The following is a 14,941-nucleotide window of genomic DNA, read 5'->3' as shown; positions in this document are numbered from 1 at the left end:
TTGTCCAAACTAGTTAACTAGTGAGGTCATAAATGTATACTAGTAAACTAGTTGAAGCCTAAATTCACACTAGTCAGCTAGTGGCGCAGAATTAAAATTAGGAGGCGGAGAACTCTGGAAATTAAGGCTTTCTATTGGCTCCCTATGTCCAAATAGAACATGACAACCAATCACAGTGCAGAATTTCACAAAATCCCACCCACAACATTTGCATGTGGCACACAAGTTAACATGCTGGCCAAAGGAACTTTAACTAGTAAACTAGTAGCTTCAATGTGACACTTACATGTAAACTAGTAAAGGCAGAACTGCTCACTAGTTAACTAGTGAAGACACAAATGCCCACTAGTTAACTAGTGAGGTCTAAAAAGTGTCACTAGTTTACTAGTGTGCACCAAAACACCCACTAGTGAACTAGTGATGGCAATTTCCATTCGACTAGTTAACTAGTGAGGTGCAAAAAGTGTCACTAGTTTACTAGTGTGCCCCAAAATGCCCACTAGTTAACTAGTGAAGGCCATTTCAGCCACACTAGTTAACTAGTGAGATGCCAAAATGGTCACTTGTTAACATGTAAAGGCCAAAATACCCACTAGTTTAGTAGTGAGGGTGTTGTGGGCCTTACTAGTTAACTAGTGGCATGTATATTTTGTTCACTAGTTAACTAGTTACACCTAAAAAGAGAAACAAGCTGACTGTTTTTGTCCACTAGTTAACAAGTGGAACAATTGAAGTCTCACTAGTTTGCATGTGTGGCAGTGAAGCAGCTCACTAGTTAACTAGTGCCTGAAACGGCTATTATGCAAATTCTAATGAGAGGGTGGGTAGAAGACTCCTATTGGGTATTATGTAAGAATCCCACCCAGTCTAAATGTAAATTTACTGTTCATAGCCTCGCGATCAGGTCCTGATGGGTGCCCCTAGTGGCTAAAGTGACACACTGCTCTGCAACGGTACTTCAGTATAGATCAGGGGTGGGCAAACTGCGGCCTGCGGCCTGCTAAGCACTTTCATCCGGCCCGCCGAGCATTTCATTTAGTTATCAGGCTGCTCGCTATTTTTTTCCTGCGATAGAGACGACGTTGGTTAGCTTTACTGCAAACTGCTTTTCACTCTCCTTAGATAACATTTACAATGTCAATGTCAAAACATCATGTTAAACTAAGTTAACTCTTAGTTATCTCCTTTGGAGCAGATCTAACGTGAACATTATGCAATCCATTTAACCCTTAGAACCCTAAGCTGTTTTTAGGGCATTTTCACTACCTTTATTCATAAGGATTTATTCTGGTCATTGTAAGTGCCACACACACATATTATATATTTTTTTTTCAGCAGAGTCTAGGCTATACAGATCTGCCATCATTTCATGTATTAGTACTAGCATTGATTTTATTTTGATTTTTAAAGAATTAAAACATAAAAAGCTTATTATAAAAATTCTTATATTTCGACATGTATCTCACCACAGCAAGCTCATAGCTCTACATGCATTTCATGTGTGTGTAGGGCAGACTTAACCTGACCCTAGCCAGATGAATGTCGTTCCGCTTAGCTCCGCCTAGCTTCACTCACATCCATCTGGGACCTCTTCCATTGAGAGTGATTTCTCCAACCAACTTTATGGTTTAGCCAATCAGGACGCAGGGCGGGAGTTTCATAGATGTGACAGCGTAGAAGCGACTGTGAGTCTGTTATTAGCTTCACGGGTTGGCTTTGATGTGAGTGGTTGAAGTAGCACGTCAATAGATGACGGACAAGTGGCTTATTCAATCATATGCAAGCATTTTTTGATTAGGCCCAGCTTTCTGAAGCAACACTTCAATGGATCGGTTCCAGATGGATGAGTGGAGCTAGGCGGAGCGAAATTCATCTGGCTATTGCCAGGTTAGGGCAGACTGTCCTGAAACGGGCAATATAATTGCCATGTTGGAGGGATACTCTGGGGCTGAGCAATTTACAGAAATATGTGGTGTGTGATTTACAGAAATAAATGCCATTTATTTATTTAGTTATTTAAATGACCTTTCTGCGCTCCATATCTGTGACACAAACTGATCTGACCTGATTTGACCCGAGGTTGCGTGTTAGCCAGCGTGTCTATGATGTATGCACTCATAATGATTCTCAACTTTTTACTGGATTGCCATGAACAAAGTAAAGGCAAAAAAGCTGTTTCTTTGTTAAACAAATTGGGATGCAATGTGAGCCTTGAATTGGATGCCATGCAGGAATTTGCTAGGATCTCAAAACCAGATTATGAACATGCTTTGCTATCGAGAAACACACAATAGCGTTGGATTATGCTTTGCCACAAAAACAGACAAAAACGTGGGGTAAGTCCAGCAATATGAAGTTATTATTTTGCTGTCACTTCGTTTGTGGATGTACAGAAGGATGTACTTGGTATCAAATGATAGCTCTGAGTCTCCTCTTTCATCTGACATGCGTGCCATATCTATCCGATCACGGGTCCGCGAGTAATTCAAACGAGAGTAATGGGTGTGCAGCGTTGGTTTGTGTTATTATTGCGTTATTATTTTGCAGTCACTTCGTCTGTTTTTATAAGCCAGAAGGATCGATATACATGGTACCAATGGATAGCCCTGTGTCTCCTCTTTCATCTGATATGCTTGCCATATCGACGCGATCATGGGTTCGCGAGTAATTCAAACGAGAGTAATGGGTGCACAGGTGAACGCAGAGAAGTATAGACTGTAAATATGTTGCAATTTGATTTAATTTCATGATTTTTTTTAATTTTTTATACTTGATCGTACAGACAAGTGTGTAGTCTCTTTGGAAAGCCCCACTTCTGCTCTGTCATGCAATAAAGGTTTCATCTCGCTGCGATGAACAGATCCGGAGCAATTTAACAGAGAAGAAAGGGTGTGTTTTTTGACGCACTTTGCGTCAATCTGGTTCTAAGGGTTAATTGGGAATGCGTCTGCACTCACGAGAGGGAGAGAGAGCCGCAGGTTCCAGCTGGCTTGTGATTGTTGATAATTGATATCTCCTTCTTATAAGAAAGTTTTAAAAGGAAATCATGCAGGCAACAGTAGTTCCCACTACTGACCATTTAAAAACTGTGAGAGGGCCCAGCCTTAGGTACAGCACTAGCCATAGCGGAGCAGGCAGAAGATCATTGAGAAATAAACGTGAATTAAAGCGACTGTCTTAAAGCGACAGTGCACAATTTATACATTTGTTAAACAGCATAAAATTAGCAGTATTTTTAAGCAATTCATATTTTAAAACAAATACTTTTCATACTAAATTATAGGCTATAAAAAATATTTTTTTTATGCGTGTGGCGTGGGGGGGGGGGGGGTTGTTGTGCGGCCCGCCGGCCAATTTTCAAAACCCAATGTGGCCCTTGAGCCAAAAAGTTTGTCCACTCCTGGTATAGATAGTAAAGCAGAGCCTGCAGTATGCAGTAGGCCTATCTCATATTCTGTCAAAATGGTTTTTAATAATAACAGGGAAACCCCATGCTTTAACAAGTGAGCTCTTAGTGATCCACACCAAAGATTCAAGGGATCAATTTTAATATTATTCTTTGTTTATTGTTGCTAGGCAACCACAGACATAAATGTATCCATTCAGTCACGCTTTTCTGATTAATAACTGAAAAACACATTAACTGATCTGAGTACTGAGTGTATCATATTCATTTCACTTTTCCCCTTATAACCCTTATTACTACAGTATTTAATGAAAACCCCCGTAAAACATAGTTTGCCCCGCACCCATGCTGCACTGCGCAGACCTGAGGCGCTTGAACTAGCCCTCAGGCCCACTGCTCGGGTTAGCCCGTCATGGCGGCTTGCGCGCCATTCAACTATCCCCAAATAAATGCTGCTTGGACTTAAACTGTGGGGCGAAAACGGACGACACAACCAAAACCAAAGAAAAATGGGCACAGCAACCAGGATTTAACCTGCTCTACCCGGTGAATGTAAGTTTATTAGTTTACAGGGTTAATAGTGCCGTGGTCGGGGAAAACAAGTGCGAGTTTCAGTGTTTGTGTTCGCGTGAATGGATGTTTGTGTGTGGTCGCGTGTGGCTGTTTGTTATGTTTGTTACCATGTCTGCGTTTATCGTTGTGTGTGTGTGTTATTGTGTGTGCTTTTACAGTTCCTTGCATGTACTGGCGCTTTACCTTCCCCTTCTCCTAGATTGCAGAGCATCGGCAATCTGGACAGGTAATCAGCCAGCAGATTCTGCTTTCCGGCTTTGTGTCGTATATGGAATTTGTAGGGCTGTAGTGTGAGATACCATCTGGTCACTCTCGCATTGTTATCCTTCATTGTCTGGATCCATGTGAGAGCTCGATGATCTGTATCCAGATCAAACTCTCGACCCAACAAGTAATATCGTAGACTCTCCAGTGCCCACTTACAGTGGGCATCGCTTTCAAATGACCACTTCATTCGCGCATTACGCGGCGTGAAGCTGCGAGAAGCTTTAGTACCACTTTCAGCCACTGTGCGTCGCTCTGCCACTGTACATCGCTCTGCCTGCCGTCCCTTACATAATTGTTGCCGAGAGTAATCCCAGCCTACGAATTCAATAACAAAATAAATCATGCATAATTAAACATTACCTCGATTTAGGCTACTTGGGTATGGCTTAAGGCTTGACTACACGAAAATCGAAATCGAAATTTGCCGTCTACATTATTGTCAGTGTTGGGGTTAACGCAACTACGCAAATCAAAACAGTGGTGTGATAATTGAGCCAGTAGAGAAATAACTGTTCAGAATTAATCTGTAGCCTTGGGTAGGCTTCTGCAGAAAACAATGTTGTTGCCGATTTAATACTATCTGGCGACGTTTTTAACAGGCTACGCAATAGAGGCTTAGACAACTATGACCCACGTTTTGGTTTCGTAAATTAATTTGCCCTACTTCTTGACTGCAATGTAGTCAATTGACTGCTTGACATGTCATTTTTATTTTTCTGTAAACAATTACATCTGCTTTATGCCGCAGAATTACATTCATATTTGGCTGACTGCAGACGCGCCACTTCCCTCCCCATATTCCAATATTAAGATAGTATAAAGTGCTTTTTGTATAGGCTACTATCATAAAAAAAAATAGTTAAAACGAATAGCTATTTGCAATTTGACAAAACACTGGTCCTCATTTTGCGAATGCGAGGACGATATGAGCCTGTTGCATTTAGTTAGATGTCCGAGTCACACATAATGTTTGAAAACCACTGGCTCGTAATCACAATAATTTAACACACGACAGTTGGATAACCTACTTCATCATGTCCCCATGCCTACATTTTTGTGAGTAGCATAGAGATCGTTAAAAACAATAAAGTATGGCTCTCCGTTTGGGACATCGAAAACTTTTTTTAATTTTTAATAGACTACCGTCGAAGATGCTGACTTGCAAAAGCCTCGGGATAACACGTTATCTCCACTATCATCAGTCATGCCCCTTGATCAAAGTGGGGAATGAAATAAAAGTTTGATAACCACTGGCTTAACAAGTTACCTGCAGTCCAGAACACAGAATCTATTGCAATATTCTGATGATCGGCGATGATATCGGCAAATGTTTGTTTTCCAAAGTAAGAATTTCACTTCACCATGCACCTTCGACAATACCTGGCCTACCTGGTATCATTACAAACATTATTCTGTGTCCTAAAACTGGCATATTTTATGGCATTGTGTCATGTAAGTTCGTTGCAAAATCTAGAGAAATGTGTGAGGTGGTCAGCGGGGGACAATTGAGACACACATTGGATTGTGTTATTACTTGAACATTCCACACTATCCACAGCTGTGGTAGGCCTATCAGGGGCAGGAGGATTACTGTCAGCGCAGGCTTTATATAAAATTCTTCAACAGAAGGCCTCGAATGTTGTCTTGTTTGTGGAGCGCTTTGCTTCGCTTCTGTAATCTCGGCTTCATTGAAAATGAGGGCTTCCCTCAATGACCCTCCGAGAATAAATAAAGGTTGAATGAATGAATGAATGCAGGCTTGCCCAAAATAAAGGCATGTGGTTTGCGCAGCCTACAGTAAATAACAGACCCGCCAGAATGTGCGTTATGATGCTTTTTTACGAGCAAGATGTTTTTGGTACCCTACGCACACTGCATGTTCTTAAATAACAATGATCATCAGTAATATTCGACCATTAATTTGGGTAAATGGGCAAGCGTGACCACCTTGATTGGCTGATTGGCTGATGATTGTAACGCGGGCATGATTCCAAACACCTCCCTTACGATGATGAGTGACAGGTCTCAGAATGCGTGCGCTACACAAGGACGGAAGATGATGAATAACTGGGGCCGTAGGCTATTCACAAAGGCTTTTATCTTACTACTAGGAGTAGGCTACTCCTAAATCGCACTTAAAGATTTTAGATTGGAGTTTTCTCTTAAAAGTTATTCACAAAGCCTTTCAGACAACTCCTAAACTAGGAGTGAGTCTTCGTGGCTATGGATGACGTCATTACTCATGCACGAGCTTGACTGAAGTGACCACCTTGATTGGCTGACGATTGTAACGCGGGAATTCCAAACACCTCTCTTCCGATGATGACTGACAGGTGACAGGTCGGAGAATGCGTGCGCTACACAAGTAGTGTGAAGGACGGAAGATGATTAATAACTGAATAAAAAGGCCTAGCCTAAATGAATAAAGAGTAAGGCAAAACAAATAGCTTAGTAGCCTAATGAAACATAGGCCTATGGATTGATGCAGTAGCCTACCTTTGCAACATTTATTAAATTAATCTGTCACCATATCCCTAGGCTACGTTTGCAAAGAGGAGAACATTTTAATTTGATTCACAATGAAACGTTACATTTCATTTCCATGTTAACAATGAGTAGTTTGTGTTGTTGGTGGCGTTATTGCATCCCTTTTATGAATGCAAAATTGTTCCCTCGCAATTGGAAGCTCCTGTTGCGCATAGGCTATTTCAAAACATCGCAACGTAAAATGCCACAAAAAAGCTGTTTATGAATAGGTCTTAGTTAGGAGTCCTCTCGACTTAAGCTGTCCCAGACTTAGGTGCTACTTTTAGGTCTAAAATGCTTCGTGAATTACTTTTTGTGAAAAAATTAGGAGTCCTAAAGTTAGGAGTGACACGCCCATTATTTTTAGGAGTTGCTCCTAAATTCGCCAGTTAGGAGCTACTTTTAGCCTTAAAATTCTTTGTGAATATGGCCCCTGAATAAAAAGGCCTAGCCTAAATGAATCAAGGCAAAACAAATAGCCTAGTAGCCCAATGAAACATACGGACTGATGTAGTATCTTGTAACATTATTAAATTATTCTGTTACTATGCCTACGTTTGCAAAAGAGAACATTTTAATTTGATTCACAATAATGTTACATTTAATTTACATGTTGACAATGACTAGCCTAGTTTTGGTTGTTGTTGGCGGCGTTATTGCATGTTAGTTATGCCTACAATGCAAAATTGCTTCCTCGCGATTGGAAGCTCCTGTAGCTGCATAGGATTTCAAAACCGCAGGTTTGTGAATAGGTCTGTGAGTAAGGAGTCCTCTTGACTTCTTTTAAGCTGTCAGAGGTGGGAAGGTGTGATTTCTTGGGGGAAGGGCCGGATTAACTGGGCACAATTGTCTGATGGCCCCCCTTCCCCCCAGCCAACGTGAATCGGGTGGTTAGTTAATAGGCCTATCGTGAAGATTTGTCCTGCCATCTAAGGCACGAGCGCATCTGTGAGGCCAAGCCTCACCAAGTAGCTCGTTTGTTTACAACTAACATTCCATTTAATTAAACTGCTTTATAGGCTATGCCGAAATAGTTTTCAACATTTTGAATATTAGTGTCGGGTGAATTGAAATGTTCTCAAAGTAGCCTTATGGCTGAAAGCTGCTTGGGACACCCCAACCCCCCCCTTCCTGCACTCATTGTTTCAAAAGGAGTAATTTTGGCTTTGTCAGAACTGAAGAGCTGTGGACGGCACGGCACGGTATGCCCAATGAAAATAAATTAACGCAACGCAACACAACACAACACAGACCCCGTTTCTCTCGCGTCAGTCACTGACATGAACGAAACACAGAACCCGCTTCTCTCACGGCAGTCACTGACAGTAACCTAGAATAAATGCATGGGGAAAAACACTTCCCCATGACAAAGACATCGTAAAACACTGAAAGTTAATATTTTGTCACTAGCAACATTCATCTGTCCTTTGTCAAATGTATTATGTTCCAAGTACCCTATGCGTAATTCTGCTTCATAAAGTTGAACAAATACATTTGCTTATTTCACAGAAAAATATAAATAGCCAGTCTACAGTGCAGAGTTGGTAAGTTATGGTAGGCCAACTTGCAGTGAACATACAAACAGGGGAAATTATTTCTCTTGCAGCTGAGTAGCCTCAGGTGCGCACGTAGACATAAGGCCGAACATGCAAGTGCCAATGAATCGTGCTCTCACGGCAATCGCGCCGTTAAACTTAAATAGGTTAACATCACTCTAAGTTCGCCTTCAAGCAAGGAAAACGATGATTTGAAGACATCTGTTTCGTTGGAAGGGCAATGGGTAGCAACAGGGCAACACAGAGACAGGCCCGATGGCAGGGCTGTTATGAGAGTATTAAAATATAGGATATTCTACGGGAAAACATTAAAACGGCAAGACAGCGGGGAAAGTTAAAATACGTGATAAACACGGAAAAAGTTGGCATGCATTGTTTCGGTCCCCGTGCACAGGGATTATTTGTCATACTATTAATCACATATGATTATTTGTGAAATTGTGCAAACAGGCGCAACACATTTGAAAAGGAAGGACTGGTAGCATGCAAGCTCACGGGAAAAATTGATTTAAGAATGTTATCACAAAGTGTGTGGTTGTGGCGCGGGCGGAAGACAATTGGCAGGGGAGGGTCATGTCTTTTTTTAACAATTCTGTCGGAGGGTCATTGAACAATTTCTAGCAGGCAAGAGAGGGTCATGCAACTTCCAACTGAAGCACTCAAAATTCCTCCGGTGGCCCCTTCCATAAATAACGATCAGTCCCTAGATTGCTGCTGGGCTATATGTCTTGGTTCTGTTAACAACTTAGCCTATCTCGCGGTTGCATCCATTACAAACAAACATGCAATGTGAACGTCTGGGATTGGGGAGAGCACTAAATGCTCTTCTGAATAAGCACGAAGTCAAACCTTTAAATGAAAAACACTCTTTAATAATCCAAAAAAATAAACCGCTAATGAAGTAAACTTGTGACCATCAAAAATCGTTTATCGCTCGTAACTCCGTGATACCAGGACGTAACAGGAAGGCATTTGGCTGAGCAACGGAGGTTAATATGCTCCATGTTTTGTCCAAATGATGACTGTCTATCATCGTTGCACTCGGAGAAAACGAATGTTTCATTCGTCCCCGTTTCAATCGTCCCGGTTGTACTTACTCAAAACGCAGATAGAACCTTATTATTCTAAGGTAGCGAAATAGCGTTCAGCATGATTCATGCCCAATTAATTCCCCCTGTTAAAGTGTTCGCCTTTGTAGTTTGGTTTCGTGATAGCCTATGATAAACGGCTTATGGCCAAATATGTGAAAACGTTAAAATACAGTAGGCGATAAACCCGGAAAAAGTTGACAGTGATTTTTTCATAATCACTTTGGAGGGTCATAGAAAAATTTATTGCTGGCGAGGGAGGGTCACGTCTTTTTGGACTAATGCTCCCCAAACTCCTCCGGTAGCCCCTTAAATAAATAACGAACAGTCCCTAATGAAGTAAACTTGTGACCATCAAAAATCGTTTATCGTCTGTAGGCCTAACTCCGTGATAACAGGACGTAACAGGAAGGCATTTGGCTGAGCAACGGAGGTTAATACTCTATATTTTGTCCAAATGATGTCTGTCTATCATCGTTGCACTCGGAGAAAACCAGAATGTTTCATTTGTCCTGCGTCTCTACGGCTGCAAACGGGATTCACTCGCAGTTAACCAAATATTTCTTTATTAGGGCAGGCATATTTCTGGCTATTACATTATTTCTAAACCAGTCTGCTAAAGTCTGTAGTGAAGTCTGTGTAGGGTTTTCCAGGCTCCATTTCTTTTTACGAGACACCCTGCTCACTTGAGCCATCTACCGGTTGTTTGGGTTGTTGCAGCATCTCACTGGAAAAATACAAATTAAAGTCGCGTGATACCGCGTGATCCCACGCGCGGACCGCGAGTGAAGCTGGCCAATTCGAAGCACTGCCCACTGTAATTGCAAGGCATTCCTTCTCAATTGTGGAGTACCGTTGTTCTCTGGGTAGCAATTTACAGCTCAGATACAGTACTGGCCTTTCTTCCCCTGGCTTCCCTTGCGCCAGGACTGCTCCAATTCCCACAGATGAGGCATCAACCTGCACCAGAAATCGCTTCGTGAAGTCTGCACTTTACATTACTGGAGAAGAGCACAGGCATGTCTTCAGGGTATTGAACGCTCTTTCACACTCGTCCATCCACTGCACCAGATTCCTTGTGGCTTTGCTGGTCAGGTCAGTTAGGGGTGCGGCGATGGTGGAAAATTTGGAGATGAAACGGCGGTACCACCCAACAAGACCGAGAAAAGACCTGACCTGCTTTCTGGTCCGAGGTCGAGAACTGTTCTTGATGGCCTCCACCTTGACGACTTGCGGCCGGACCTCTCCATGGCCAACGAGGTACCCCAGGTACTTGGTCTCATCCTTGGCCCACTCACACTTTTGGACATTCAAGGTAAGTCCTGCCTCTTGGATGCATTGGAGAAACCTCTGAAGGTGTTGGCAGTGCTCTGTCCAGGTCTGGCTGAAGATCACAACATCGTCCAGGTAAGCAGCACAGCAATCATCACACCCCAGTAGGACTCTGTCCATTAGCCGTTGGAACGTGGCTGGGGCACCATGTAAACCAAACGGCATCACAGTGAATTGGAAGAGCCCGAGAGGTGTTCTGAATGCTGTGTACGCCCTGGACTTTTCCTCCAGAGGCACTTGCCAGTAACCTTTACAGAGGTCTAGCGTTGTGATATACTTGGCCCGACCAATCTTCTCTAGCAAGTCGTCAATTCGGGGCATTGGGTAGGCATCGAACTGCGAGACTGCATTAAGCTTCCTAAAGTCCATGCATATCCTTAGGGATCCATCCTTCTTGGGCACCACCACAATTGGACTGCTCCACTCGCTTGTTGACTCCTCAATGACACCCAACTCTTGCATGGTCTGGATCTCTTCCCTCAGTCCAGACACCAGGGTCTCTGGCACCCTGTAAGGCCTCTGACGAATTGGAGTGGGGTCTTTCAGGTGGATCTTGTGCTCCAACACTCCAGTGCGGCCCGGTCTAGGCTGGAACAGCGCTGGGAAGAGGTCAAAAACCTCCAGAAGATCTCTCTGCAAGTCCTCCTTCAATTGGTCAAGGGTCACTGCTGCCTCTTTCCGTGGTTTCCAGGTCTGCATGTCATCTACATCTTCACCATCTGCTTCTACTTTCCGCACCATCATCACCTTGGCAGCTTTTCTCTTCAGCTCTGCCATCTCCATCTTTGTATCAGCCGTGTCAGTCTTTCCTTCCTCCATCTTCGTCTCTGTGTCCTCCAACTTCACCTTTGTTTCTTCAGTCTTCATTTCCTTCCACTCCTTCAGCAGATTCACATGGTACACCTGGGTGGTCTTGCCCTTGTCAGGGTGGTGTACCTCGTATGTGACTGGACCCTTCTTCTTAGTGATGACGTAAGGGCCTTGCCATTTAGTGAGGAGCTTGCTGGTGCTGGTGGGGAGCAGTAATAGGACCTTCTGCTCCAGCTTCTAGCCCAGTTGCTTCCGGTTTAATCACCGGGGTACCCAGATGCTTCTCTAGGCGCCGCTGCCGGCGTGGTTTTCTGGGGCCTTTGGACCCGCCTTGACACAGACTACCACACAAGTCTGGCAGGGGCTCCAGTCCTCCCCTAGTTTGGGATCTTGTAACCACTGCACAGGACAGATGTGCACCTGCAGCTTCATTTTTAGGTGCACTCAGAAGATCTGTCAACGCTGGTAAGTCCCTACCTAAGACCATGTCAGTTGGCACACCCTCCACCACCCCAGCATTAATCAAAAACATTTGACCATTTACAGTTACAGTCACCTCCATAGTCGGGTATTCCTTCTGATCACCATGTACACATTGCACAAACATTTTCTTTTCATAGTTCAAATTATCAGCGGGTAGCAGGGATTTGTTGATGAGAAAGAGCTACCAGAGCTACCAGTATCGACCAGTGCGCGCACAGCTTGTCCATTCAAGAGAATTTCATATTTTATTTCATCATCATTATCCCGACAGAGACGGTCCCCCTCCCTTGGTACATAGCAAAACCCAGTCATCTTTGGTTTTCTCAGAGGACACACAACAGCTTTATGGCCTGGCTGCTGACAGTAGTAGAAACAGATTAACTCTTGCCCTCTATTCTGAGAACCATCCCATCTTACAGCCCCCTGTCGGTATGTCTCCAGTATAGCTTCCCGCAGGTACTTGTAGATGTTGGACCGCTCCTCATCCATCGATGTGTAGGCAGCAAGCGCCTTCCCCGTCAGCAGTGGCACCAGACGACACGCCCAGTCTCTCTCTGGCCAAGCCCAGGTTCTGGCCATGCGCTCAAAACGCAACAGGTAGTCCTCGATGTCTTCACCCTGCTGATACAGTGGCATCTTGGGCTCCTTACGCACAACCCTCTCTGGCTGGGCCGGCTGAACTGGAACTGTAGCAGGAATCGGCCACGGCTCATCAAAGGAATCTGCTGACCCTTCTCTGGTGACTGGAGGACGATGAGGGGTTGGTGTGGGGAGGCCCATCCGTGGACTCTCCGACTCTCTGGTACTCGACGCGGTTGTAATCCTTGGAGCTGTGTGTGATGGGTGCTGTCTTCTTGCTTGTCCTTGTCCAAGGTGTGTGGCCAGGCCACGGATCTCAGCCACGATGGTGTCCTCACGACGCTGCTGCATGTTCAGGAACTCCCTCAGCAGGCCTACTACATCTCCCATTGTCTGATCTGCCTCCCCCTCTGGTGCTGCAACTGTTGCTTTTGGTAACTTCTGGAACCGGGCTTTGGGTTGTTGATCTGTCGGAGTACTTGAAGTCATCTTGGGGCGTACCACTGGCTTCGCCTCCTCTAACTGCTCCTCAGAGGCATCCTCCCAATCCTCTTCGTGCTTCTCACCCTTCACGCCGTCCATCTTGAAACTTTTGTAATGCACTTCCTGTGGCTGGCCAATCCCACCACTGCCACCATATGTCACGGAGTAGCACAGCTCAGGTTGGGTTCTTTAGAGAAAATGAATTGGCTCCGCCACAGCAGCACTTAAGTGCAGGATGTTTATTGTAAAAAGTGCACCCGAACGTCCAATAGTATCCAAGAGGCAGGACTTACCTTGAATGTCCAAAAGTGTGAGTGGGCCAAGGATGAGACCAAGTACCTGGGGTACCTCGTTGGCCATGGAGAGGTCCGGCCGCAAGTCGGGTGCACTTTTTTAGTTAACTAGTGGGCATTTGTGTCTTCACTAGTTAACTAGTGAGCAGTTCTGCCTTCACTAGTTTACAAGTGTCACACTGAAGCCACTATAGTTTACTAGCTAGAGTACCTTTGGCCAGCATGTTAACTTGTGTGCCACATGCAAATGTTGTGGGTGGGATTTTGTGAAATTCTGCACTGTGATTGGTTATCATGTTCTATTTGGACATAGGGAGCCAATAGAAAGCCTCAATTTCCAGAATTCTTTGCCTCCTAATTTAAATTCTGTGCCACTAGTTGACTAGTGAATTTTGTCTTGAACTAGTTTACTAGTATACATTTATGACCTCACTAGTTAACTAGTTTGGACAAATGATGCATCAACTAGTTAACTAGTGAGCCTACTGCCATCACCTAGCTAGCTAGTATTTATGGTTCACTAGTTAACTAGTGACATTGACCTACTGCAACTAGTTAACTAGTGAGGTGTTTTGCCTTCACTAGTAAACATGTGCACATTTTTGGCTGTCACTAGTTAACTAGTGAGACCCAAAAGCCTTCAACTAGCTGACTGGTATGCATTTTGGCCTTTACTAGTTAACTAGTAGACATTTCTGGCTCTCACTAGTTAACTAGTGAAGCTAAAATGTGTTGACTAGTTAACTAGTGAGCCTTTTGGCTCCCACTAGTTAACTAGTGTGCATATTTTGGCCCTCACTAGTTAACTAGTTCACACAAACATGGCTCACTAGTTAACTAGTTGACAAAAATGGCTTACATGTACATGACAATTATGCCTGATATCAAGATATCAGAATAAATGCTCAATTGGCTTGCCATCGATGTTGAATTTTGGGTGTCTGACGTAGGCTAAACTGATCAATCTGACCAACAGTTAACGTCGATTTGATACTCTTTTGCTGTCCGGGTTTGCAAATCCTTAATTTAGAAAATTCATTAGCCTACCATATAATTACATTATCGCAATTAATATCTCATAATAATCATCATCGTCAGCATGGCATGTCACACATAGCCTACCTGCTCCACCACTGAGTTCTTATCATGTAGCCTCAACTAGGCTTTCTCCACCACCTGCTCACTGTCCCTCTCCTCTGTATGCTTGCTTACATCCTCGTTCAAACTCAGCGAACTTCAACATGTTGCTGACATATGCTAGCCTACTTGCAATATTGTATCGATTCTTCGATTAAACTTCTTGTTAACTTTAACTTCGATTAACTTTTGATGCACTCACAGAATCCTGGCTCTGAGCCAAAATGGGAGGGGTGGGGCCTGACAGGAGCTGTTATTGGATCAGTCGAGTGTCAATATGGAAATGTAATCAATGGGCCGCTGATTATCCTTCTTTGGGCCGATCATTGGTCAGAATGATTAAATTATATATAGCCTATTCTATCGGCCCAAAAGGTGCGTCGGCCCACCGGGAAAATGCCCGGTATG

The sequence above is a fragment of the Alosa sapidissima genome, chromosome 6 (genome assembly GCF_018492685.1).
Source record: "Alosa sapidissima isolate fAloSap1 chromosome 6, fAloSap1.pri, whole genome shotgun sequence".
NCBI lineage: Eukaryota > Metazoa > Chordata > Actinopteri > Clupeiformes > Clupeidae > Alosa > Alosa sapidissima.
Note: the sequence above shows the minus strand (reverse complement) of the source record.